This window comes from Talpa europaea, assembly GCF_964194135.1.
Source record: "Talpa europaea genome assembly, chromosome: 2".
NCBI lineage: Eukaryota > Metazoa > Chordata > Mammalia > Eulipotyphla > Talpidae > Talpa > Talpa europaea.
Genome location: NC_140068.1, coordinates 49,528,975 through 49,555,152, shown reverse-complemented (window position 1 = coordinate 49,555,152; position 26,178 = coordinate 49,528,975).

Genomic DNA, 26,178 nt, shown 5'->3' with positions numbered 1-26,178 from the left:
GATGGATTTTAAGTTATTTGACAAATAAGTTTTAAGTTGTTTGTTGTGCTTGGTATTGCCCAGGGCTTTGGAAAAGAGAGCTTGTATGGGATTCAGGGAAACATCTGAATTTAGTTCAGTTTTGTTAATGGATAATACCTTTAACAATAATTCAATGCTAAAAACAAAAATGACAGATTAAACAATTCTAAATCATTTGTGTTTAGAAAGAACAATCTGCCCTGAACCCAATCCCAAGAAAGGTAGAAGAAAAAACGAGGTGACTTTGTGAATCTTGACAGCTGTACTACCAGCAATCCTCAATGACAACCACTAAACTGTTTTTAAATGTAGCTTCTTATGTTGCTCGAGAATCTATTTTCTCTACAACAACTTTTAAAAAAAATTTATTTCTAGTGTTCTAAAGCATAAAAATATACACATGAGAATAAGAAAATGATACAGGGAGAGCATTTTTCTTGATTTCTTAAAAAACGTTTTGAAGTTGAAGAAACTATGAGAAGGAAGAAATGTAAATAGAAATTTTTAAACACTGAAATATTTTTTGTAGGAATTTTCTAAATATTTGTTTCATTAATAGAAACAAATATTAAGATTTAATTGCATCATATATTTACCTACCAAATTGAAAAAGGGCAGATGTAGTAGTTAACAATGTCTGTAGTTTATCTTTTGTTCAAACAGCTGAAAACATTTATTAGTGATTAATGGCTTAGAAAAACTCCTGGCGAAGTAGGAGGGGTCTTTTAAAGAAATATTCATCATCAGTGCTTTTGATAGAGAGAGATGATATTTGGTGGAAAACAGACCTCTTTGACTCGAGGACAGAGGTCAGTCAGCAGGAAAGTTGACTCAGCTGCTAGGCTTCCTGCTTCCACTGCTGCCCTTTACGTGTGTGTGTGTGTGTACACATATATTTTTTACGTCATTGTTCATTTCATAGAATGTGTACTGCTCCTCTCAGGTGTAGTCCCCATAAAATTCCCACCACCAGTTCATCCGTGAGCATCACCATAGTCCTTTGTGCTCTTCCCTACTCTGTTTTGATACCTCTGCCTTCCCCTCCCTTGCAGAATGTCTCTGATTTATAGTTGCCTACCGTCTTGTTTATTTATTTATTTATTTATTATTGTTATTTTCCCCCCAATCCATTTTTTGGTTCCCCTATATTCCTCCTATAAATGAGGGCTCCATTATTTTGCACACATTGGAAAACAAGCATGCTTTATTTCTTTTACATTTTGTAGGAAAGTTTTTGGTAAGGCTGACAACTGATGAAGGCTTCAGGAATTATGATCGGGACCCTCAAACTTTCCAGAGGAAATGGGGAGAGGCCAATGAACTGAGCTGTGGGAAACCAGAGAGAGCAGGCTGCTTTGGTGGCAGCTGACACCTTCCCACATGGCAGAGCAGGGGGCCACAGGAACAGCCCCCTGCCTTTCCTCGATGGTATGGCATGGTTGGGGAAGGTGCCTAGCGCTCCTTGGTATTCTCAGTCAGAAAAAAAACGAGAGACTGGGGCAGGGGCTCCTAACTGTTCTTTCTTTTCTTTCTTTCTTTCTTTCTTTCTTTCTTTCTTTCTTTCTTTCTTTCTTTCTTTCTTTCTTTCTTTCTTTCTCTCTTTCTCTCTTTCTCTCTTTCTCTCTTTCTCTCTTTCTCTCTTTCTCTCTTTCTCTCTTTCTCTCTTTCTCTCTTTCTCTCTTTCTCTCTTTCTCTCTTTCTCTCTTTCTCTCTTTCTCTCTTTCTCTCTTTCTCTCTTTCTCTCTTTCTCTCTTTCTCTCTTTCTTTCTTTCTCTCTTTCTTTCTTTTTTTCCTTTTTTTTTTTTAAAGATTTATTTATTTATACAAGCACTGGGTACAGTCAGAAGCGCAGGAGGGTGAGATAATTCACCAGAGCCAGAGCGGGGAACAGAACAGGCAGACTGGCAAAATACAGGAGCAGCAGGCATGGCAGGAGACGTGCCATGTGGGACCCTTACAGGCAGCCGGGGATCGAACTGGTGCTGCAGAAGCTGCAGCAGTTTCACAGCCCAGCATTCAACCTCTGCACCACCAGGGGAGGTGCTCCTGACTGTTCTTTCCAGACTCTAGGGACCTGCCCTGCTTCTAACAGCTCCAGACACCATGCAGAAGTCTGGGTGTAACTTCTGTGCTGCTCTAGCCTAGCAACCCCTCTGCTCTGTAGGAGGCAAACCTAGTCTGGGACAAGGAGTGCTCCTTCAGCCTCTGGGTAGCCAGGGTGATCCTAGGGAGCATAGGAGGGAACAGGGCACCGGCTCTGGGTTTTGCTAAATTTATAACTTTCAACTATTTAGAAATATGGCATGGGGGCCTCTATTTTCCCGGACTTTGCCAGTGTTAGAGGTGGGTCTGCTCAACTAAATTGGATTCTGGATTTGAAAATATTTTGGTAGTACCTTAGTCCACTTTTGCTTATCTTTTTTCTTAGGTATGCACAAGAACAATAACTAATTGTAAACACCTTTACCTGAAGATGTGCATAAGAGATTTTTAAATAACGACAAAATTCTAAATCTCAAGAAAAGTTTGTGTTGCAATTTAACTGCAGTTTTCTTTAATAGAACATAAATATTCTTTCATTTTATAATTTATAGCATATTGAGTTCAATGCCATGCAGTAGATTCCTAGTCTCACCTCCTATAGTTGGAGGCTGTACTGGCCTTGAGGCTCAAAGTACCCATAAGCGACACATGGAGGTGGACACTGATGAGGAATCCTTTGGAAGAGAAGAGCTTCTCAGTGCGAAGTGTCATGAGGAAAGAACAAAGTGGGGAAATGACTTGAGAACACAACCAGCATGTCTGGTTAGTGATGACCCATTCCAGTGACTGGGAGAGTATTTGATACCTCTCCTGGAGGTCTCAGGAAAAAGCCCCAGGCAGGTCAGTACCCACTCCAAAAAGAAGCTCTCAGTTCATTGTAAAGTTGCTCCAGAAGGAAGAGAATCTACACTCGAACCAACTTATTATTCACAAATTAATCCACATACCGCTCAGTTCATTTGTAACCTCTATCCAGCCAGCACTGATACTTAAACAGGTAACAAGCAGTCCAATAGGTTTGCAAAGGAGGTGGAGTGAAGGGGTGTGTACTTGGATGCTGAGTTTGGTATCATTGTCCTCCTACCTCTGACAGGAGATGGAGGAGGTAACAGAGCACTTGACCCTGACACCAGAGGAAAACTGCAGCAGTGTCCATGGGTACAGCTCCACCTTGGACCTGGAAAGCAATTTTCCTTTGCCCTCACTAATTTCAAGTTGGCAGGTCAGAATGCTTTATAAATATCTATATAGGATAAATAAGCAGCCTGATTTAAATACAAGCCATCTTCTGTGAGTCTCTCCAGACTCTGAATTCCTTGAGAAGAACAAGCATGAGTTTCCTTGATTGACTCAAGAGGGAGACTCAGCCTTAGGATATCTTTTAGTTATAAAATGACCGCAATGTCAGTCTTTGGGAGCCATATTAAGTCTTGTAAAAATGCTATGACTGAATAAAGTAAATGTATTACTAAGTCATTGAACCTTAGGAAATACAAGCTTCTGAATGATTTGCTTCCATCTTATTCCTGACTCCAGTTTTAGGAATGAGAGTTTGGGGTAAAGCTATACTTGAGGGCTTTCTCTCCCGTTTCTGCCACAAACCTGCTGGATAAATTGTCTCCTTCGCAGATTTATAATTAGAGTTGTCAAATAAAATATGGGTCACCCAGATCTCACATAGGACATAACTTATGCCAAAATTATTTGTTGTTTATCTGAAATTTACCTAGATGCATTGTATATTTACTTGCCAAATTTGGCAATCCCAATTAATATATACCATGTAATGTTTTCTTATTTACCACACATATGTCTTTGAAGAGGAAAATCAGTTCTAGATTTGTAAGCGATTACTTAACTAAATCAAAAAATTAATCTTAAATATTGAGGATTATTGACAATTTATAAATTTATAAGGTTGATACTTGGTGCTTTGGGGCCCAAGTATTCTGTAATTATAGTATATCAACAGCAGATGGTCTTTTTTTCTAAAGCATCAGAGCTATTTATTTAATCACAGAAACTGTTACCATTAGTTGTTACCGAATACCTGGCAAAGCAGGGCTTGGACGCTTCTTCATTTTTGTAAGTCAGAAGACCTCTATCCCTTAACCCCCAAATTTTTATTATAATTTTGTATTTAATTATTAAATTTTATCTCTTTTTTTGGAAGTTAAATCAAGATGATAGGAATCTGAAATTTTGTATCCTGTCTGATTGTCATACTGGATTGAACCCCAAATCAGATTACTTCTCTACTGTATTTGTAGATGGCCTTAGTAATTGGATATACATTAACATCTTCTGAGGAGAATTACCAGAGAGACAATGCTTGAATAAAACATTAGATTTGAAAACCTCCGCAGGCTGACTACTATTGGGGGATGCTTGCTTGGCTCATTTCACTTTCATTTTTACATGATGAGTGACCACAGAGCTGAATATGGATATTAAAGTGTGATAAGGAAGACTGTGTGTGTGTGTGTGTGTGTGTGTGTGTTAGAAAGTGAAAGTGCATATGGAGTGAGAAAGAAATAAGAAAATCCTGCAGGCATTCAGTCTTGACTCTTAGAAATAAGGACTGAAGTAGTACATGGGTAAGGGAGTTGTGGGTAACACCTCCAGGTGTGTTTAAGTGATGCCTTATAGTGGGCAGAACAAATAGAGAGACAGGTGGTTCATCTGACACTCTGTCAACCAGAGATTTGCATTAACTGACATCTCGGCTCATTCTACACAGCAGTGGTTGATACTTGTAGTGATGACCCTGAGGCACAGTAAATGCTGTGTGAATTATCAAAGAAAAGTGAAATCATGGCCATGCAATTCAGGTGTTAAGTGTATTTTATTGTATACTCTTATTAAACTTGGCCATTCATATAGAATACATACTGCTTTCTTTTCATCAACAATCCTTTGATTCAATCAAATAGCACAAAGCTAACTAGATATTTCTCATCCATTAGCTGATTACCTACTGGGTGAGAGGCTCCAAGCAAACAATAATCAATAGAATTTTGCCTCCTCAAGGAATTCACAATTATGAGAGATATATATTCATATGGTTGTCATAAAATGTAATAAGACCTTACTGGATGTACATATACAATAAAAATCATTTTTTAAATGGTGATTGATAACCTCTGAGATCTCAAGAATTGTCACTGAGAAAGTGACAGTTGAATTCCACATTAAAGAAGGAGTATGATTTCTCCAGCCAAGTAGAAATATTAGTGTCATTGCCCATAAGGAACACTTTATGCACTTTGTTCCTCCCTTTCTCTTTCCACTACTCATTTCCAGGACTTACAGTTTATTTTTAGTAAGAGAAACTGAAAACAAAGGAATTTAACTCTAATAATAGCACTAAAGAAAAATTGCCAAAATTACCCCTTATAATTTTTTTTAAAAGGCATAAACAAAATTCCATGGACACACATGATGTTTATCAGCAGTATTTGAAATAGCAAAAACTGAAGAAAATCTGAAGGTTTATCCAGAGGTTAAAATATGTAATACATGATTGGTATACACATATGATATTGTCTATTTTAGGAAACATTATATAACTATTAAAAAGAATGAGAATCTACATAGTCATATTGACGGGAACATGTTTGAAAAAAGCTACCTGCAGAACTATTATTTCCTGGTACTGAAAATACTTATTGAAGAATTAACAGTGGCTTTCTCTTGAGGCTAACTATGTGTGTTCTAGGAGGGAGCACAGGGGACACTTTCACTTTTAAAGTATATACTTTTGTATTTCTTTTTTTTTTTTTTTAAGATTTATCTTTATTTATTTATTTTATTTATTTATACAAGCACTGGGTACAGTCAGAAGCGCGGGAGGGCGAGAGAATTCACCAGAGCCAGAGCGGGGAGCAGAGCAGGCAGAAGGACCGAAGTACACGGCTGAGGGGAGCAGCGGGCGGCAGGAGAGGTCTGCGCGCCATGCGGGACCCTCCTCTGGTGGCCGGGAAGCAGCCGGGGATCAAACCGGCGCTGCAGAGGCTGCAGGCAGCTTCGCAACCCAGTGCTCAACCGCTGCGCCACCGGGGAGGCCCTATACTTTTGTATTTCTTAAATACAAAATATATTTCTTATAATAAGTATACATTACTTTTTAAATTAAAACAAAAAGCTATTGCAACTACACTGGTTTTACCTTTTAAATATCTGAAATTCAAAAGTATTGCTAATAATCATTAAATATGCAGTTATTATTCATTTTTGCAATACTTGTGAAATTGTGTGCTCTGTTCAGGAACTGAACAGAAAACTAACAGATATTAATTTTTCCCAGAGTCAGACTAACCTATGTTAAAAGGTTTTAGTCCAAATATGCTATCTCTTTATCTCACTATTCTCTTATTTATTATGGCCTCTGAATGCTGAATTCTCATATTACTTTCCCTTGTTGTACTATTATATACAGGCTTCAAAAAATGAATTACTAAGTAAACTTTTTTTGCCTTGTTCCTCAAATAAATGGCATTACTAACATGAGTTACATATCTTTATCTATCATCTTAGTATTTCCCTTTATCCACCTTATGCTCTATGGTAACATTATCTTTCCCTGTCACTGTTATCCTAAATCTGTTCTTCTTTCCCTCAGGAAACCTTTAAGACAGTCATAATCCAGGTGGGAATAACTGGCTATTATTATTTATACAAAAGTCTTCCTACAGTGATGAAATATTTAAGTTAGGGTCAAACAAACACCTGTACTTATCACTCTTTCTATCATGAGCGATCTTTTCCTGAAAAATTTTGTCAGTTCTGTTCACACTTCTTTGAATTTTAGTTCTATCAGTAAAACCATGCAATCGTGTCCATTGTTTAAAAAAAAATCCTGAATTGAGGGCATAATGTATGGCAAAATATTTGAATGACTCATTTTTATATTGTGATTCAATGTTATTTTCTTTGAATATCTGTACTAATCCAAGTAAAGATAATTCAGTGGATGCCTTTGTACATACATCTTATTATAATATGGGTAAGTATCACTGTGAGATAATTTCCTGGAAATGGAACGGCTGGGTCAAGGACATGCACATATTCAAGACTGAAGGATTCTGAGAAATTGGCTTCACTGAAACCTCCAGATTGAGTGCTTGAGTGCAGATTGTTGACATTTACCTCTCCTATCAGCTTGCATTACTCTCCCTAATGGAGATGGATTATATGTGTCTGTGATGAAAGTTTAGCATGCTTAGTATCTTTAGAACTCAGGGATTTGTAACCTGAATCCACTGCGACTCAATTCTTAGGACAGGTGGACAACTAAATGGAAAGAATAGTAATTAAGATTACATGAATAATCCTAGGTTTCATGTCTTCAAGGTCTTGTAACTTTCTGAGATTTCCCTTCAGTTGTTAATTTCAAATTTTACTCATTTATAACTATTTGTTTGTCCCATAACACTCAGGCATGTTATCATCATTTTGTTATTAAAAATATTACTATTACAAACACATTTGTTTCATTTCTGATTCTTATTCAGTAATTATCTGGAGTTTCAAAAGCATAGCCAAGACAGAGTTGTAAAATATAGATGTACAAAAAATTGGGTAGTGTATTGGCAGAAAAAGTCATTGTTAACTTCAAGGAATCCTGTATGAAAGGACTTTTGGGTAGGAGGCATTCATTATCCTGTTGCCACATAATTTTTCTCTCTGCGTATGAAGTATCAATCTTAAATAATATCTGTACAAGATCAACAAACTGTGTAACTTGTATGGACAGCTTAGTCCAATGATTAATGGTCATAAATGTTTTAGATATTTAGGATATCTGTAGAAATCTGAGCTGACTAGAGATTATGGCTTCATATCAAATTGACTCTGTCATTAGGGATGTCTTTGACAAGTCCATTCAAATACTTAGTTCATAATATTAATGAAGGAAAAGACTTTAGAATTCCCCTGTGGGACTGAATGGTTGGCTTCACGCTAAAGCATTGCCAAGAACTGAATCTTAATTCAGACTAACCAGTTCATAAAAGATGACTTTGGCATAAATGAATCCTCACCTGAAATACTTCATAGTGTAAAGATAAAGAACAGCATTGCAGGTAGACATCCATAGGTTTAAATCCACCTCTGCCACCTACCAACCGTGTGATCTGTTAAGTTCCTCAATCTTTCAACTCTCTGTTTTCACATTTGCAAAACTAGAATAACATCATCTACTGAAGTATAAGTGTAGGTATTAAATTACCTGAGCTCAGATCATCAGAACATCTATATGTGTCTGGCACATAATAGTCCCAATATATTGCAACTTTTATTTAATTCTCATAAGAGTTCCTCTTTATTAAAAAGAATGTATATATTTCACTGGCTGGTTAATTAGGTGAACTGTTTAAGCTTTCCAAATGATAGATTCATGTCCCCACATCATAGATATGGTGTTTGGTGCCAAAAATATTCACTTTGGTGATTGCCTAGAATATTTAGGAGGTAATATTTTTTTCTACATTGTTCGACTGTGTTTTTGGTTTGAGGTCTGACAGCAAATACCTAAATACATAATGACTAATGTGAAAAATGCAATGAGAATTTCTGTGTATGACATTGTATTCTATAAGCAATTTTTGTGTGTGATTAATAAGGAAGAAATGTATTAAAATTGAACACAAATTATGCCAAGTGATGCTTACATTTTGTCTTTTTTAGATAAGTATTAGAACCTAATCAATGAATACAAGTTAAATGGCTAATAAAATTTCTCTCGGGAAAGTTGTAAAACATATTTGCAGAAAAGCTTATTTTTAGAGGCTCATTTGCACTTATAAATAACATTTTGTTCAGGCATGATTTTTTATTACTCAACCTACTAAGTCATGACAGACTGGAAGTGCCCCTATGAAGAAATTATATTTGAGATGTTCCCATTGATTTGATATCTAATATCACCTTAATTAAAGCTGAGTTTTTTTGGTGTGTATGTACCAATTTGGCATCTCATTATTAAAAAAAAATTAGCAAAATCTCATTAAACAGCTGCTTTTCTATTTTTTGTTGACTTGTGTGAGATACCAAACAACTTCAATCTTTGCCTAGCAGATTAAAAAATTTCAATCTGGTTTATATTGCAGGCTTCATTTTAATGTATAATCATCCATGTAAATAGATCCTAGAGATTGGTGGTGTTAAAATAATTTAATATATGCAGAAGGAAATATATTCACACTTAGTACTAGTAATAAAGCACCAAGTCTAAGGCATTTTGCATTTTTCTCAACCTCTGTTCATTTTACTCTACATGTAGTCAGTCCATTTTTTGTGAACTAATTTTAAACACTTGGCAGGAATACTCTCAACTAACTTTATGCATATGCAGATATTTCAGGATTAATATAAAAGTAATGAGAATAAATAGAATTCTCATGCTTTCAAATGTACTGATACCTACATCTTTCTAAATTAATGTAGCCATAGCCTTTGTACTGAACTTTTATGAGTGATATTGTTGCTGGGAATTTAAGGGGGTCCACTATCCCATCTCACCATCAGAATTTGGAACTATCAAAAGACAGATAAGTAATAGAGTATATGGGAAACCAAAACATTATTTTTATGACTGATAAAGTTGATATTGGAGTAGGCTGCATGTATCTGTAGGATACTGAGATTTCCAAATCAGAATCCCAAAATATGGCAGCTTTTCCTCCTGATCATAAGCAGTGCTAAGGCACCAAAGGACAGGAACTTTCTTTGTAATCTTACCACGTGTCCTAGAGCCACCTCAATTACATGAACTCTGCTGGGAGCTTGGCTTACTAGAGAAATGAAGGGGGAAGTAACAGGATTTTGCATGCCCAATTTTTAGTTCCACTCCCCAATCAGTCAGACATTCCATCCCTCTGTGGGAGGAGTGGGTGTGGGAATTGAGAGGAGTTGGGAGTATTGTGTTCCTCTACATGGAAGGGAATGTCAGGAGAGGGGAATATAATAGTGTCCTCCACCAATGATATTTCCCAGATTCATTTCTCATAACACTTTGGGCTTAACCATTAAGTCCATGGTTAACCTGGATTCATTTTCCTGCAGGGAGGATCAGCAATTCATTGGGGGTATTCCAATTCCTTGTTAATGAGGCCACTTTACAGATAAACTTTGGATATCACAATAGGACCAACAGGGCACAGCGCAGATTCTGTTTACGGAAGGCACTGGGAGAGTTTAATTAAAAAACTTTCCCTCAAATGTAGGTATAAATTTATAGGAAGATTATAATTCCAAGATTAAAAATGGCCACTTTACCTAGAAAAGGTAAAGTGAACTTCAATGACTGCCTATGGTTAAAAAAAAAAAAAATCCTGGCCTCCCTGGTGGTGCAGGCAGTTGAGCCAGCACTGTGAGGTTGTCCGCAGCCACTGCAGCGTGGGTTCGATCCCAGCTAGTGGGGGAGATACCCACATGGCGCAGCAGACCTCTCCTGTCTCGCCCACTGCTCCTCTCAGCACTGTTTTCGGTCAGCCTGCCTGTTCTGTTCCCTGCTCTGTCTCTGGTGAATCCTCTTATCCTCCCGCACCTCTGGCCTGTGCCTGGGGTTCTTGTATGCATGAACTGATAGATCTTTGAAAAAGAAAATCCTGTACCCAAGTCTTTCTAAAGTCAAGGCTGCAAGCTTTCTGTTGCAATACATCAGAAACCTCAAACACCATGAATACCATTTCTCAAAGGTCCATTCTTTGTCATTATCTCAAGAGTTCTGGCCAACACATCAAATGTCAATGTTGGAGTTGTGCTAAAGGACAACTCTGAGTTCAGAACAAGTGAGGAGTTACAGAGGGCTGATGTGGATGAGGCATGTCTGTGCCCGGGTGCTGGGAGCCTCTGCTGACCTACGCTGTGCAGCCACACATATGCTCCTCATCAAGCAGGGTTCCTCCAGATGAGCCCTAGATGCTGTCCTCACTTACCAGCTTCAGCAGCTCTCCATGTTCTTTTGGCTACTGTAATTTCTGACTCTCTACCGGGCAATCAAATTATGTTGGTTGATCCTTTTACTCATCAACTCATTTCTCTCTTTTCTTTAATAATAACGTTCCTTGAAACAATTGGTTGTGCTTGCTGTCTCCAATAAAAATTGGCCATCTCCAATTGAAAGAGAAGTTCCAAGAGCTGCTGGGCAATGCTGAAGTCTCACGTAGGAATTTTAGTTGTGTTGTTAAAGTGTGACTGGCCAGACAGTTGTGGGAAGTCGTGGAGTAGGGGAACCGTTGGTGAATCTTGGTCCTGTGTTTTGCCAGTTGAGTACATGTAGAAAGAGAGCAAAGAAATGGAGCATGTTTGCAAAGGAGAGATTTTGTTGATGAACCAAGGTGAGCTCTAAGCAAGGAAGAAGAGAGATGAGAACACCCACAGGTTGATGGCCAGTATAATTTAGTGAGATCAGCAGTCAAATGCAATCAGAGTTAATTAAGTGGGTGTGACCCAGAGTAAGGAGACTCTGTAGAGAGAGTTATTTTTCTGGGTTCTTTAATGTCTGGGCTACTTTGTATGAAGACAAGAATACTTGCTACTAAGATTTGTTATTTCGAGTTTCAATTTAATTACTTATAATTTTGTTAAAAATTTTAAGTGTAAATACTACTTACAAAAGTAATAAGCTATTAATACATCAAAACATATTCATATTATAAATATAATTCTTTCAATCATTTAGATATTAATCTCAAACCATAACAAATGTCCTAAATATTAGGGCAAAAGAACAGGATTTAATATATCAGAGTTCTTTTTTTTTTTAAAGATTTACTTATTTATGCATGCAAGGACTGGGGTACAGGCCAGAATTGTGGGGGGAGGGTAAGAGGATTCACCAGAGACAGAGTGGGGAACAGAACAGGCGTATAGATTGAAGTACACTGCTGAGGGGAGCGGCGGGCAAGTCAGGAGAGGTCTGCTGTGCCATGTGGGTAGCTCCCTGGCTGGGGATCGAGCTCATGCTCCAGTGGCTGCGGATGGCTTCATGGGTTGTGTCTTAACCCCTTGCGCCACCAGGAAGGTCCCCTATATCAGTTTCTTAAGTGCTTTTTCTACCTTAAACATACACAAATTATCACAACGATAAAACATTTCATTTATGCTGTTTCAAAATAGCAAAATTATAGGTTTGCTTTTTTTTTTTAATCTTTGTTATTTCTTTCTCTACCTCTCCAAGGTAACCACTCAGATCCAAAACAAAAAAGGATGTTTCAGACCAGCTGAGATGTTCATTTCTGACTAGAGATTCTTGCAGGACCAGACAGACGTCACAAAATCAGCTTTTGTGCAGCAGCAACAATGTGGCTCACTGGACCCCAAGTGTAACTACTGCACCTGTTAGCTGGCTTGCCGGGCACTCCATAGCTTAGCTGGTAAGAAAACAATGTACCCAAGTGGATTCAGAAAGCAAAAGCAAGCAGGATCCCGTCAGCTCCCTGTGCCCCTACTACCACAAGATGGCAGCAAATCGGAGTTCAGGTGACATAAGTTGGAGGGTTATGTTGTAGAGGGACCAACTCTAAGCAAGTTTTTTATCCTACACAGAAGCCTGCAGCTGTAACCTAAGAGGGAGGCCTCAAGACCACAGTCCTGTGAGAGACTGGAACTAGGAGATCTGTGAGAAGCAGCCTTGTGAAAGTCTCCCACAGAGAGAGATAAGATACGGTCTCCTGGTGTCTTCTCACCAGGCTTATTTCTCTTTGCTGATGAAAAATTGTAGGACATTCCACTAATACTGGTCAGACTGCGACCAAGCCTTGCCTATGGGGCTTATGTGAAAAGATGCCAGGTCACTAGGCATTATGGCGCTGTTCTTTATGAGGATACCCCAAATCAAAGCCATTTGTTTTTGGTTTTTTGGGGTTTTTTTAGTGCTAATCCACCATTTTATTTTATTTTTTTGCTTTACATTTTTCTTTTTCATTTTTTCTTTTAATATTTATCATTTTTTACATTTTTTAGACAATATTTACTTCCCCCCACCCCCTCAGATTGAGTCCCCATAGAATTTCCTTCCCCAAGGCCTCCATGCACCATCACCACAGTCCCCTGTGCTCCTCCCTCCCTCCCCGCTCCCTCCTCCTCCCCTGCAGTATGTCTCTGGTTTATAATTGTCTGTTTTTGCTTTGTTGTGTTTTGTACTGATACTATTATCATTTTTTTGACACTGATGTCTTATTGGGTTCCCCTATATTCCTGTTATAAGTGAAACCATCCAATATTTTTCTTTTTCCTTCTGGCTTATTTCAATGAGCATAATTCCTTCTACCTCCATCCATGTTGCTGTGAATGTCATGAGTTTATCTTTTTGATTGCTGAGTAATATTCCATCCCTTATAATCAGGGAAATGCAAATCAAAACCACACTGAGATACCACCGTACACCAGTAAGAATGGCACATATCAAAAAAACAAGCAACAACAAATGTTGGCGAGGATGTGGCGAAAAGGAACTCTCCTACACTGCTAGTGGGAGCGCAAACTGGTCCAACCACTATGGAAAGCCGTCTGGAGGTTCCTCAGTCTACTAAAAATGGAGCTACCATACGATCCGATCCGGCAATTCCACTACTAGGGATCTACCCAAAGGACACAGAAACAGTGATTCAAAAGACCACCTGTACACCTATGTTTATTGCAGCACTATTTACAATAGTTAAAACCTGGAAACAACCCAAATGCCCAAAAATGGATGACTGGATCAAGAAGATGTGGTATATATACACACAATGAACTGCTATTTGTAAGGGACAGATCTTTTTTTGACTTGAATGATGTTATCTCTTTATTCCTATCAAACACTTGTCACAGATGTCCTCTGTGGTTCATGTATTTACTTTGTTGTGCCTTCTTGTCATTTCATTATAATAACAGGAACATCCAAAGGATGAGAGGGAAATTTTGTGCAGCAAGTTCTCCTATTGGGAGAATTATTTGGCCTCTATATTTCCACCCTGTTTCTTTCACAGATATATACCATTTAATATGGCTGAGCCATATTAGGTTCCCATTTTTCTAAGAGATCATTACTTAGGTTTTTAAACCCTTTGCATCTGTAATGCTTACACACCTAACTGTTTCTTTAGTGAGAGTGCAACGCTTGACATCAAGATTTCTGGTCATTACAGTGCCCAATGATAGCTTAGTAAAGGCTATGAGCATGGGAAAGAGTGGTCAAGAAGAGGTAGAGGGCAAAATCCTTGAGACTGAGGATTTCAATCAACAGAAGAGTCCAAGGTGTTGAATAGATAATTTGTGAGACATCTGATGGTGTCAGAATGATGACAGAATTAATGACAGAGAAGATGGATGAGCCAAGATATAAAATCTTCAGTGAGTTAAAAGTAGTTCTGCAGATGACCACAACAAGATAGAATAGTGACTTGTATTTATTTATATGTGGCAGGTTTGGGTATTATTGGAGGAGGAAGAAAGAGAATGGAACTTGGACAATACCTATAGCTCATCATTGTGAGGCTCTAGTAGACTCCGAGACCTCGGATGCTGATCGGGAAGGACACACCAGACGGGGACTGCTATGATCAAGAAGCAGTGATTCTCTATTTTTCTCAGCATGGTTATATAGAAATTATGAACAAAGACATTGGCGTTATTTCACAAGTCAGAGAACGCCAAAACTACCTTGCCTCGCACACCGTGTAGTGAGCTCATGCACATCGCGTATGTGAGGCCTTGAGCTGTGAGGCCTTGAGCTTATCGGACATGTCTGCTCTAGTGGGCCTCTGTTGCTAGGGCCTCTGTTGCTAGGGGACTTCCAAGGACAAAGCAAGTTCCGGGCGGCCTGCTGGGCAGTTTTCTGCCCTGATGTTCACGAGTTTTCTTTAGCGCTTTGATCAGCCCTTTTCAAGCTTAAGGGCCTCCTCTGGTGGCGCAGGCAGTTGAACGCAGCGCTGTGAAGCTGTCTGCAGCTGCTGCAGTGTGGGTTCGATCCTGGTGGGCCAGTGAGAATCCCACATGGCGCAGCAGACCTCTCCTGCCTCGCCCGCTGCTCCCCTCAGCAGTGTATTTCGTCAGTCTGCCTGTTCTGTTCCCCGCTCTGTCTCTGGTGAATCCTCTCACCCTCCCACACATCTAGCCTATACCCGGGTTCTTGTATGCATGAATAAATAAATCTTTTTTTTTTAAGTTTTATTTATTTATTTATACAAGCACTGGGTACAGTCAGAAGCACAGGAGGGCGAGAGAATTCACCAGAGCCAGAGTGGGGAACAGAACAGGCAGAAGGATCGAAGTACACTGCTGAGGGGAGCAGCGGGCGCAGCAGGAGAGGTCTACAGCCATGTGGGACCCTCGCCGGCAGCCGGGGATTGAACCTGCGCTGCAAAGGCTGTGGGCAGCTTCGCAACCCAGCGCTCAACCGCTGCGCCACCAGGGGAGGCCCTGCATGAATAAATAAATCTTTAAAAAAAAATTGAAGCTTAAAACATTAATTTGAATTTTTAATTCTGTTGTGAATTGGTTTATTAATTATTGGTCTATTTTTCTATTATTATTAGGAACATTTTAATAAATATTTGGGTTGTTCAACTTTGTCTGCCATAATTACTTCAAATAGTTTTCTGGATTTTGCATGTGTATAGAAATTTGTTATAGGGATTTCACCTCATGCAACTGTGAAAATTAATAAAACAGTCTCTGTAAAGCTATTATCTTTGTGTCTGAGGCTAGAACATGGAAATCAGGTGGAACAGAGAATAAAACAAGCTGGAATGCAAACAAAATTGGGAGTCCATGAGGACTAAACAAAACCTGGGTCGGTTCTTTTTGTATTACATAGTGTAGAACTAGAGTGAGGTAAGTGACGCTGTTAAGCAGCATGCACTCTCAGGTTTGTGAGATTACACAGTGCTACTTGCACACATCACAGAGTGTGTACCCCCCTTGGCTGGAGCATCCTATAGTCCCTTGCTTTCCTTATACTAGTCTCGTTCAAGATCTTGGTGGTGTGGTGTCTTGCAGGAGCTAGAGACCTTAGTCTTGGCCCAGGAGACACACATATCTGGCCTGGGAGTCAGAGAGACTAAAGGAGGATCCAGGAGATGTTGACCAGTTGCAACTCTAGCTGCTCCCTCCTATAAAGAGAGTCAGCAGATTACTGATAAAGTATGTAAGCTACAAAATGGTCACTGCTTCACCTTACGATCTAAATTCTGGATAGAATTCTGACTTATCCAGGTTGATACATCACAAAACACCAGCAAGTGTAAAAGTAAATTCTTCTTAAATTCATTTACACATTCAATCAAAAGTCTAGGGTGTTTTCTGCAACTGGACTAAATGTTTCTATAGTTCATCTAGAAGTATACATAAGAAGAACTAGAAAGTTCCTTTAAATATAATGAAGGTTCTTTTTATTATATATACATATAGATTTGATATAGATATAAAAATGTATCCTTTAACTGCAGTAATTAAAGCTGATGTTACTGCTCTAAGACAGATCAATTGTATTGTAGACAGACTGACAGAAGATCACTATGTACATGACAACTGTGTATATAATGAGAGGGCATTTTACTTTTTTTAAAGATTTATTTATTTATGCATATAAGAACTGGGGTACAGGCCAGAGGTGCGGGGTGGGGTGGGTTGTGAGAGGATTCACCAGAGACAGAGTGGGGAACAGAATAGGCAGATTGACAAAGTACACTGCTGAGGGGAGTAGCAGGCGAGTAAGAAGAGGTCTGCTGCACAATGTGGGTATCTCCCTGGTTAGGGATTGAAGTTGTGCTGCAGTGGCTGAGGATAGCTTTATAGGTTGCATCTTAACCCCTTGTGCCACCAGGGAGGCCCCTGAGGGGGTGTTTTAAATGACTAGCTAAATGATAATAATTTTTTTTCATTAAAGACAGTTTTTAGCTACTTAAAAGGGCACCTGCACCCCTATGTTTATAGCAACACTATTTACAATAGCTAAGCTATGGAAACAACCCAAATGCCCAAAAATAGATGACTGGATCAAGAAGATGTGGTACATATACACCATGGACTATTACTTATCAATTAAATTTTATGTTTTTTAAATGTTTATTTATACATACAAGAACTGGGGTGTAGGCCAGAGGTATGGTGGGGAGGAGTGTGAGAGGATTCACCAGAGACAGAGTGGGTGGAGCAGAACAGGCAGATGGACTGAAATATACGGCTGAGGATAGGTCTGACAGGATAGTTCTGTTGTGCCCATGTGGGTCACCTCCCTGGCCAGCCGGGGATTGAATTTGTGCTGCAGTGGCTGCTTATAGCTTCATAGTGCTGAAACTTAACCCCTTGCACCACCAGGGAGGTCTCTAGCCACTTAAATTTTAAAAAATCTTAAGTCCTACTGTCATCCTCCTACAGAAATCAAGCCCTTCTTTGGACTAAAAAATTTCAATGCAAAATTAAAAACATAAATTTATTAGGGCTGATTATTTATCTAAGTTTGTCAATGACATTAGAACCAGAAGTGTAAATAGATATTTTAGCATTTTGATTATAAATATATTGATTCGAAATTTTGTAAATTTAAAAAACACTATATATAAAAAGTTGAAAGGTAAACAGTAACTCAGAAAAATATTTCAACTAAACATGGCAGACAAACTAGATGATTCCAAATATGTTAAGGCATACACTTTACTATTAATAATAGAAAAATGATGACGAGTGACATAATAAATGACAACTGATAGAAGAATTAAAAATTCAAATTAGTATTTTAAGCTTCACCATTAATCAAAAAAATTAATGTAAACGCAACTAATCATCATTTTCACCTGTCAAATTGGCATCAATGAAAAATTAATGGAAGCTGGTGTTTGCAACATTATAGTTAGCACTAGAAAAGTAAATTAACTAAATCATGTATTATTTTGAGAGAATCAAAAATATAAATGCATAACCTTTATCCTAGAAACTCCACATCCTGTACATTTTTTCTTAAGGCCATGATTGCACAAATTTGCTAATACAGTAGCTAAAGGTTGCTTATTGAAGTAATTAAATTTTCATCAACCTAACTCTACATATATTCAATAGAAATCTATGCACTTGTTTAAAAATGTATTTAATAACATGAAAATATTTATGCTGTGTTGTGGAGTGAAAATAATATTTACACAATGTGATCATCTATAGGCAAACTTGGATACACAATTTTACATGTGCTTATGTATGCATAAAGATAGAATGATGCTTTCAAAGAAGTTAAAAGTAGTTATCTGAATAAGGACTGTCAAGTGATTTGTACTTTGTTCTTTGTAATGTCTTCACTTTTAAAATATTTTTATTAAACAGTGAGTATCTATAATTTTATAATGAGTGAAACAACACATTTTTATTTCAAGTGAAAATGCCGCTGTATTGAAGGATTAGATAATTATCTTATTTTTATTTTGGTGGATTTTCAAAGTTATAGATACAATTTGGGGACTGGTAACATCTCTATTGGGTCATTTATGCTACTTCCTGGGTTAGTGTATATTCAATCCCTATGGCTTTCAAAGAAAATATGACCTGTCATAAACACCAAATGTACAAAGGCAGGACAGATTCTCTAGTATCTTCCATGAAAGAGCATCAAAAATAGATTCTGATTTGCCTGTCACTATCATGAAAAGTAAAATGGAAAGATTACTTGGTGTTTAACTTCAGACATCTGATATCAATTGGGCACAATCCATCTCTCAGTTGAGAGTAGTTATCCCTCAGCCTGCTTTCAGGCCTAATCCTTTAAAAAAAAAAAAATTCTTAACAGTTTCCAGAGTTTGGTCTTTTTCCAATTTTCAGGGCATAAGCCTTTGGGAAAACTTTAGATCTAATCTTCCCTAGTGCCTTTCCTTTTCCAAAAAGAACAGAGTATTTCTTCACATGTGGGATTTTTGTGGTTATCATTTATCACTTTAGGCTTTCAACCACAAATTCATCCACTGTTTTGTAAACTTTTTAGTCTTACTGTAATGTATACGAGCATTCTTAAAATAGTTTTCTAGACTGGTGCAACATTAAAAATAATACAAAAATCTCTCAAATTATTAAAAGTGATTCAATGACCCACTTCAATGATGTAAATAAACACAAAGTGTTCAATGCAAAGGACATGGTTCTTTGACCACTGAGCCATGTCATAAAATGTTGCAATTGTGCTATACAAAAGGGGAGCTGCATTTAGGCCAAGGAGGCATAACCTGACCAACTTTAATAAGACTTTAGATTCCCCTCACTGTCGCTTACCTCCTCACAGCCTTGTCTACAAAGCAAAAAAGATTAAGTCTAGATCAAACCACTGTTACTGGGTTCAATAACAAGCTGAAAGATTACCCATTAGGAATTACTCCCCAGGATCTCTTTAAGGTCTGATTTTATTGGATAGTTTTGACCTGGATTAAGAAATTGAGATTTCATCACGTCTGCCCAGAACAGTAAATTAGCTGGGGCAGATAACACCTCCTAGAGTTTCCTTGATATATTTGAGAATGGTTAAAGGCCCCATTGCAAAACAGTTCACTTAGGGATTGAAACTAAGTCAGATCACTCTGGGTTGGGGAAAATCCACAGAAATGCAGTCAATATCCAAGGGTCTTATTAATCATAGTGAGCACAAGGCATGAATGCAGCTTTTATTAAGAATATAAGATTTTAATATAGCCAGAAAGCCATTTCTCCTTGTTTCTTGGAACTGGTTTCTATATTTTCTTTCAGTGAAGGACTGATAGAGGATTGAGGATGGAGGATTTGATAGAGGATTCTTGATAGAGCATTCAAGTTGATTTAAAAGTGAGAAAAATAGATCCTTTGAGAAGAAACTAATAATCTGGCTTACTTGGGTTAAAGATTGCAAAGATAACATCTTTGGGAGATATTCACTATGTCAAGAGAATTTGGTTAGACTTGAGGAAAAGCATTAAGCTAAACAAACATGGGAAGAGGCCAAAAGGGATGATGGATGTATTTTTATCCTTTGAGATCAATTAAATGTAGAGTAGTAATAATTTGTTTTAAATAGTTTAGATTCACCTAAGCTAGAAGTCAGAGAGTGAAGTGCACTCATTTACATGTTCTTTGCCTGTTCTGAGATTCTGGTTTTATGAGACAAAAATGTGTTAAGTTCATGGTTACTTTCCTGTAGGAAATTAAAATTTAGAAAAGATCATAGGATATATATACAAGTACTAAAGTACCCAAGCAGTACGTTATACATGCACTATCAAATGTACTATCTAAAGGTATTAGAGTATTACAACACAATGAAGTATTATTGTTCTCATTTTATAGACAATGAATCAGAGGCAAAGGAAAGTTAAATAATTTGTTCAAACTCATACAAACTGGTAAATGGAAGAGCCAAAATTGAAACTGAGACAGCAATTGGTTAACCTAAAATCTGGCAGGGATTTTGAGGAATAAAGTTGGAGTATGATAAGGAAAGGAAGACAGTGTTTCTCATAGAGCTCATCAAGAAAACAGGGTGAAGATAAACTCATGGCATTTGCAGCAACATGGATGGAACTAGAAGGAATTACACTCAGTGAAATAAGCCAGAAGGAAAAAGAAAAATATCAGATGGTTTCACTTATAGCAGGAATATAGGGGAACCAAATAAGACATCAGTGTAAAAAATAATAACAGTACAAAACACAACAAAGCAAAAACAGACAATTATAAATCAGAGACATGCTGCAGAGGAGGAGGAGGGAGAGGGACCAGAGGGAGGGAGGGAGGAGCACAGTGGATAAAGGTGATGGTGCACAGGTGCATTGGTGAAGGAAACTCTATGGGGACTACACCTCAGGGGGTGGGGGGAAGCAAATATTGTTTAAAAATGAACAATGATGTAAAAAATAAAAAAATATATAATAAAAAAAGAAAGAAAACAGAGTGGCATGTGATCACGAAGAATGCGTATAAGGAAATGAGTTGTTCCTGTTGTCATGGATTGGTATTCTTGTTAAGGAATAGTAGTGGCTGAGACTAGAAAGAGAAACTGGGTCAGTAGTATTGGGTCTTGGATAATGGCCTAAGGAGCTTGGACTCAGTTAAGTAGTCACTAAGGAAGCATTGAAGATTTTCAAACAAACATATCATAATAAAAATAGACTTTGGGAAGACAACTTTATCATGAAATGAAAGGATGGGAAAAATCTAAAGGCTAAGTATCAATAAACTATGATTAAAATCATAGAAAAATTATTAATTTCAGATGTATATGGCATTATTTTTTTATAATTTTGTGATTACTAAGAATTAGAAGAATGGAATGTGACAGAACTTTATTTCAGCAATTAAAAAAAAAAAAAAGGTTTCCCTCTGGTATTCCAAATCTGATTAATTATAGTGGCTGTATGGGTTATGTTGTGAAGGATTCTGAAGCCACATTCAGGAATAGTAGGTAGGAGTGCAGTGTCAGAGTGGGGACAGCCAGCATAAATGTCAGCTATTTGTCATTCATGCTCTTTGCCTTAATGCCTAGGGTTATGATGGGCATGGAAGATTTATGGGTCATTTTATGCAAAGCTGTGCTCAGGTCAAAGTTAACTCAAAGAAAATGTAATACATAGGAAGATGACTGACTGTACTGAAAATGGTACCAAATATTGCTTCAGAAGACTTGAATTTGAGTCAAATCTTGCTGCTTACTACCTGAATTTATCAGGGTAGGGCAGTTAACATTCTTAACCACAATAGCTGTTTTATGACAATAATTGTTTTAAATAAGAATCACATAAAGCTTTGTGTAGACTGTAAACTATTTTTATTTATTTATTTTATTGAAGTACCATTGGTTTACATTGTTGTTAGTATTTTAGGGGGGTAGGATTTCTCTCCTCAAGTGTAGTCACCATAGCTCATCCATCAATAAAGCACCGACAGTTCTCCAACATAGCACATTGTACTCTCTCCACCTTATTCTCACTCCTCCCTTTTCCTTTCTGAATATTTCAGTTGTATGATGAGCTTTTAATGATTGCTTTCAAAAGTTTGTCTTTGTCTGACACTTTGGTTTCCCTATATTCCAATATAAGTGACACTATCTGGCATTTATATTTCTCCTCACTTATTTTGCTTAGCATAATCCCTTCCAGCACCATCCATGTTGCAAAAAGGGCATGAGTTCATCTTTTTTGATCACTGAGCAGGATCCCATTGTGTCTATATACCACATCTTCTTGATCCACTTATCTGTTTCAGGATGTTTTCATAGTTTGGCTATTGTAAGTCATGCATGTGAGTGCAGGTTTCCTTTTGAATTAGTATTCTTCAGGTAGATACCTAGAAGTGGAATTTCTGGGTTACATGGCAGACCCATTTTTAATCTTTTGAGAAAACTCTCCATAAAGCTGAACTAGTCTACATTCCCAACTATAGTGTAAGAGGGCTCCTTTTCCAACACACCCTCACCAGCATTTGTTGTTTCTGGTCTTTTAGATACAGGTAATTCTCACAGGTATGAGATGATATCTCATGGTAGTAAGTTATGGTCAACAATTTTTCACATGCCCATTGGCCATCTGTATGCCATTTTTGGAAAAGTTCCTATTTAGCTATTCTGCCCATTTTTTGATTGAATTTTGTTGATTGAATGGGCTCTTTTTTTTTTTTTATCTTTTTGTTGAGTTGCATGGGCTCTTTGTAGATCTTTGATATCAGTCCCTTGTCAGATATAAAACATGCAAATATTTTCTCCCATTCCAGTAGTAATTGTGGTTTCTTTTCCTGTGCAGACGCTTTCTAGGTTGATGTTGTCACAATTGTTTGTACTCTGCTTAGTTTTCCTTGCTGCTGGAGACCAGTCCTCAAAGATATCACCGAAACATGTCATGAAGTGCCTTGCTCATGAATCCATATATATGTGAAGTTCTTAAACTGTAAAACTATTTAAGTATGAGATTCAGATATTAATTTACCATATTAATTTAAATATTGGTATTTTTGAGAATTTCAGTAGTCACATGTTAAGCTTCAGCAGGTTTCTTCAGTTTGAGCCCTTTTTGTAAAATCAGGTAATATGAAAGTAAGAATTATCATTTTCTGACAAACAAACCTTAGATTCCCATAACTAAGACTCAATTTTTTCATTAACCCAATACTCTGCCTTAGATTAAATGAAAATTTCCAGCTAAAAACTGGGCCTTGGTGATTTATTATCATTTCTTCTCTAATAGAAATACTCTCTTTTAGGTTCAGAGGAGGACTTGTTAATAAAATAATGCAATACTGATATAATACCAATGATATTGTCAGTTCTATTCGGTTGAAAAATTCAACTTAGTGGGGGAAAACAACAAATTGATTTGCTAATTGAATTAACATTTAGACTAGTAGTCCCAATTAGGCAAGAATTTATGAAATTATCTCATTCCCAATATAAACAAAGTTGTAGTTGCTTCACTCAGTTCCTTAGCACTTGGGTAGTGATGAAAGAGTCATTTAATATCGGCAGTGACCTAAGACAGCAGAGGGAATTAGCTGTTCCCCTGATGCCGTGTTTGGCTTACCTAATGAAATATAACAACGTGGTCCAAGTTGTAGGGGCAAATAAGTTATTTACCCCGAGAAGCATGACTCAGAACTTCTGCACATTTAATAACTAATTGAGATGTCAGTAGTAATACTTTATTTTTAGAGAATGACAAATGCTAATTGTGGCTTGCACTATTTTCTAGAGGAAAATGCTTAGAGATGTATCCTCTAATTCTAGTATACTTTATCTGTTTGCTAGAATCCAGCCAAGGAGCAGAGGTAGAATAGCACAGGGGATTCTGTCTATAGTCTTTGTAGCTAAGATCCCCTAAACTGAGTGAAATCTTTGACTTCTTCACCTGAACTTACTGGATTCACACAACTTTCACATGTCACAGCTGCAGCTTAAAAAGTACTGAAATTATACATTGTTTTGAATACCTGGATATGCAAATATTTTAGCTCTCATACTTTTTGCCACAGGATATAGTCATTTATTTTTCATTAAAATGATTGCATTTCATATATTTTTCTCTGTAACTCCTCTCCACATAATGATATTCTTTACTTCTTTAACAATCTTTTGCTAAAGAGCAATGTAATCATGTTTAATGACTGAATAGTGGTCTATCATAAGAAGATTCTATTTTATTATTTGACTCCTTAATGTTAGTCTTAAGGTCCAGTTTTGTGAGATAGGAGCAGTCCTATTATCCACAAATGGACACCAATTTCTTGGTGTCCCGCTGGTAGAATATGACCTTCCACACACTCACCCCAACACTATGTGTTAATTTCTGCTCTTCTGATAGAACAAAAGTAGTATCTGATTGTTTAAATTTCATTTCATACATTATTAATGAATAGGAGCATATGTTCCTGAGGGTTCATTTCATTCTTGCCTATTAGCATTTTTATTCTTTTTTATATTGGGTTGCTGCTCATTTTTCTTTAACAACTTATGGTGATATTAACCTTTTCGAATGGAAGCTCCATAAGGTGAGGACCAATCTGTTCCTTATTTATATATTCAGTGTCAGCACATAGTAGGCATTCAACAAACACTTAGTAAATAAGTTGCAAATAATTGTTTACAATTTATAGGTTATTTTTTTCACTTTTTTGTAAGAGACAATGTAGGGAAATAGACCAGAAATTTGGGATTTAGAAGGATTGTAAATGCCAACTGTCTATAGATTCGTGTTATGAACGGAGTATTTTTGTCTCTCCCCATATTCACGGACTGAAATATAATCCCCAGTGTGATAATATTCAAAGGTGAGGTCTCTGGAAGGTAACTAGGTCATGAGGGCATAGTCCTCAGGAATGGAGTTGGTGTCCTTCTAAGAAGACTAGGAGAGAGATTGCCTTCTGTACCATGTGAAGACACAAAGAGAAAACAGCCACCTGCAAACCAGGAGGCCTGGCAGAGAATGCTTAGGGAGGACAAGCTGGCCATCAAAATAGAGAGCATATACATATTTTTTTTCTCTCATGTGGGACTAAACAAGTTTACATTACTCTGCAAAGAGCCACATGAATTCAAATCTTCAGATGAAGAATTTAAAAATCAAATTTATTGCACTGATAGGCTTCCCTTTCTGATTTTGGGAGGGAGTTCTCCAAAGCCTACTACTTGATATAATATCTGCAAACAGCCCTGGAGGATAGAAGCCATGAATCTGAAAACTAACCCAAATCTCTCAGCATGGCCCAGAGATCTGAATTGGGTGGAGCCTCGAGGACCCACTCAGGATGCCAGGAGCTCCCATGCGCTATCTCAAGATTTTTAATTTGAAGCTGGTTAACAAAGAACACATAATCAATGAAATGCTACATTATCATATAAAACTCATTTAGGGCAATTAAATTAATAAAAGGTAAAATTTTGGACATCAATTACTTAGGAGTCTGAGAACTAAACAGAAGAAAAGCAATAAACTACATACTGAACTTCTTTTTTTTTTTAAACATTTTTTTTTTAATAGAGGCATGTTTTATTTATTTGTTTGTTTGTTTGTTTTGTTTATACATGCACTGGGTACAGTCAGAAGCGCGGGAGGGTGAGAGAATTCACCAGAGCCAGAGCGGGGAGCAGAGCAGTCAGAAGGACCGAAGTACACTGCTGAGGGGAGCAGCGGGCGGCAGGAGAGGTCTGCGCGCCATGTGGGACCCTCCTCCCATGGCCGGGGAGCAGCCGGGGATCGAACCGGCACCACAGAGGCCGCGGGCAGCTTCACAACCCAGTGCTCAGCCGCTGCGCCACCGGGGAGGCCCCATACTGAACTTCTTATAAAACTTAATCTTTCATTAAGGGAGGCCAGTAGATATTTGTTTTCGTTTTATGAGAAAAGATACTATTTAGTTGTAAAATTTGGTAGACGAGCTGAAACCTAAATTGAAACTTCATTTGCAAAACAATTTTTTTTGAATGGTTATAACAGTCTAATCAGTTTCTGCTTACCAGTGAGTACTGGTCTTATTTCAATTGAGGGAAAAATCATATCTTTCTGATATATTAGGTTATATAAGTTAATTTATTGAGTTAAGTCATTAAGCACTTTCATTTTATATACATACTAACATACTTAAGTATTTATTCTTTTCTAAAATATGCATTTATTATATTCTTTCTTGGTTTTCTTCTGT